At 46.6% G+C, this 3,136-nt stretch overlaps 1 non-coding gene across 1 annotated transcript; it reads right to left on the minus strand.

The window, feature by feature from the left end:
* Positions 1-2,759: 2,759 nt before the first annotated feature.
* Positions 2,760-2,866, minus strand: LOC129463405 (U6 spliceosomal RNA). The gene has a single exon (XR_008651173.1). It is a non-coding gene; the product is annotated as a U6 spliceosomal RNA (small nuclear RNA).
* Between the last annotated feature and the right edge of the window lie 270 nt (positions 2,867-3,136).

Consider the following 3,136-nt stretch of genomic DNA (forward strand, 5'->3'; position numbering starts at 1 on the left):
AAAAATACAAAAATTAGCCGGGCGCACGCCTGTAATCCTAGCTACTCTGGAAGCTGAGGCAAGAGAATCGCTTGAACCCGGAAGCTGGAAGTTGCAGTGAGCCGAGAGCCGAGATGGTGCCATTGCACTCCAGCCTGGGTGACAGAGCCAGACTCCCTCTTAAAAATAAAAATAAAAATAAAAATAAAAATTTTAAAAAGTGTTTTCCCCAGCATTATTGAGATATAATGGACAAATAAAAATTGCACACATTAATGAAGGATTTATTCTTGCTTAACTTATACTGATTCTTAAAAGAAAAAGACCTTAGCAAACACAAACTGGCGACTGGACATATGGCATCATCTCTTTTTCTTTTTTTCTTTTTTTTTTTTTTGGGACGGAGTCTCACTCTGTCGCCCAGGCTGAAGTGCAGTGGCGCGATCTTGGCTCACTGCGAGCTCCGCCTCCCGGGTTCACGCCATTCTCCTGGCTCAGCCTCCTGAGTAGCTGGGACAACAGGCGCCCGCCACCAGGCCCGTCTGATTTTTTGTATTTTTAGTAGAGACAGGGTTTCACTGTGTTAGCCAGGATGGTCTCGATCTCCTGACCTCGTGATCCGCCCGCCTCGGCCTCCCAAAGTGCTGGGATTACAGGCGTGAGCCACCGCGCCCGGCCTTCATCTCTTTTTCTGTCTACTTTGTGTGTGTGTGTGTGTGAGACGGAGTCTCGATATTGTAGCCCAGGCTGGAGTGCAATGGCGCGATCTTGGCTCACTGCAACCTCTGTCCCCCAGGTTCAAGCGATTCTGCTGCCTCAGCCTTCCGAGTTCTGTCTACTTTTTCAAGCTGAGATTCACAATGGGCAGCCACACTTAAAAAACTTTCTCCCTATTCTTATCCCAAGGGATGTGTGAGCAGGTCCAACTGTGCTGGCCTCAGATTTCCAGGACGGTACTAAGGAAAGTTTATAGCAGAGTAACTGTGGAGTTACACCATACAACTATAATAAACATAATTTATTGTTGCTGTCTTCAAAATATTATGAACAACAAATTGTAATTAGACCCAGCCACCGCCACGTCTGGCAAGTGAGGAGCACCTCTGCTTGGTCACCCCGTCTGGGAAGTGAGGAGCGCCTCTGCCCGGCCACCCAACCGTCTGGGAAGTGAGGAGCGCCTCTGCCCAGCCACCCAACCGTCTGGGAAGTGAGGAGCACCTCTGCCCGGCCACCCAACCATCTGGGAAGTGAGGAGCACCTCTGCCCGGCCACCCCGTCTGGGAAGTGAGGAGCGCCTCTGCCCGGCCACCCAACCGTCTGGGAAGTGAGGAGCGCCTCTGCCCGGCCACCGCCCCGTCTGGGAAGTGAGGAGCGCTTCTGCCCGGCCGCCCAACCGTCTGGGAAGTGAGGAGCGTCTCTGCCCGTCTGGGAAGTGAGGAGCGTCTCTGCCCGGCTGCTGTGCAACCTTCCAAGTGTGAAGCGACAGCCTTGTGTGTGATCTTTTCTGTCTTCCCCAAGTTTGCACTTTCGACATTAACATTTACTTTTTAGTTTAAAAAAAAAAAATTGTAATTAGAACAGTTCATGTGTTTGTGCACATGTGTATGTGTGAGAGAGAGATCTGCAAATTAGTGAAATAAAAACACACACACACACACACAATAATCAGCGTTTAAGCTTTTCAGACCAGTTCAGTTGACTAGCTTGAAATTTTTATTTATTCATTTATTTTTGAGACAGAGTCTTGCTCTTTTGCCTAGGATGGAGTGCAGTGCCATGATGGGGACTCACTTCAACCTCCACCTCCCAAGTTCAAGCGATTCTCATGCCTCAGCCTCCAGAGTAGCTGGAATTACAGGCATGCGCCCCCACGCCTGGCTAATTTTTATATTTTTAGTGGAGACTGGGTTTCACAATGTTGCCCAGGGTGGTCTTGAACTCCTGATGTCAGGTGATCCGTCCGCCTCAATCTACCAAAGTGCTGAGATTACAGGCATGACCCACCGCACCCGGCCTAGCCTGGAAAGTTTGAATTGTTCTTGCAAACTTGTACAAAAGGAACATCCACTGAGTTCATCCCTACTCTTTAAAAACAACTAAACACTAAATGCAATGTGGTATCCTGGGTTGAAGTCTGAAACAGAAAAGGATATTGGTGGAAAAAAATCAGTGGACTCAAATACTGTACAGTGTGGAATTTCATTACTAGTAATGTACCAGTGTTGATTTCTTAGTTTTCACAAATACACATAGTGACATAAGATGTTAACGTTAGGGTTAAGGGATATACCAGAACTCTGCCCTACATTTGCAGCTTTTCGGTAAATCTGAATTTATTCCAAAATAAAAAGTGTATTAAAAGAAAACCCAACTACTAATAACCAGTGGAGAATTTTAATGGCCACCTTTGTCCCTTAAGATTAGAAATTAGGCCTGAAGCGGTGGCTCATGCCTGTAATCCCAGCACTTTGGGAGGCCAAGGCAGGCAGATCACGAGGTCAAGAGATTGAGACCATCCTGGCTAACACGGTGAAACTCTGTCTCTACTAAAAATACAAAAAATTAGCCAGGTGTGGTGGCACGTGCCTGTAGTCCCAGCTACTCAGGAGGCTGAAGCAGGAGAATTGCTTGAACCCAAGAGGCGGAGGTTGCAGCGAACCAAGATCGCGCCACTGCACTCTGGCCTGGGTGACAGAGCAAGACTCTGTCTCAAAAAAAAAAAAAAATTAAAAAAAAAAATAAAGATTAGAAATTAGTGCTGAATTTTTTTTTTTTTTTTTTTTTACATGGAACGCTTCACGAATTTGCGTCTCATCCTTGCACAGGGGCCATGCTAATCTTCTCTGTATCGTTCCAATTTTAGTGTATGTGCTGCCGAAGTGAGCACTTAGTGCTGAATGTTTAAACCAGAAAGCATTAATAAATACAGAAGACGAAGAATAATTTCCAGTTCAATTCCTGGCAGGTATCTCAGAGTTGAATATTGGTGGCCACATTAGGTCCTTGGATGCAGTAGGTATTCAAAAAATCTGAACTGAGGCCAGGTGAAGTGGCTTACACCTGTAATTCCAACACTTGGGGAAGCCGAGGCGAGAGGATCACTTGAGCCCAGGAGTTCAAGACCAGCCTGGAAAACATGGTGAAACCCCCATCTCTA

Source organism: Symphalangus syndactylus, chromosome 14, assembly GCF_028878055.3.
Source record: "Symphalangus syndactylus isolate Jambi chromosome 14, NHGRI_mSymSyn1-v2.1_pri, whole genome shotgun sequence".
NCBI lineage: Eukaryota > Metazoa > Chordata > Mammalia > Primates > Hylobatidae > Symphalangus > Symphalangus syndactylus.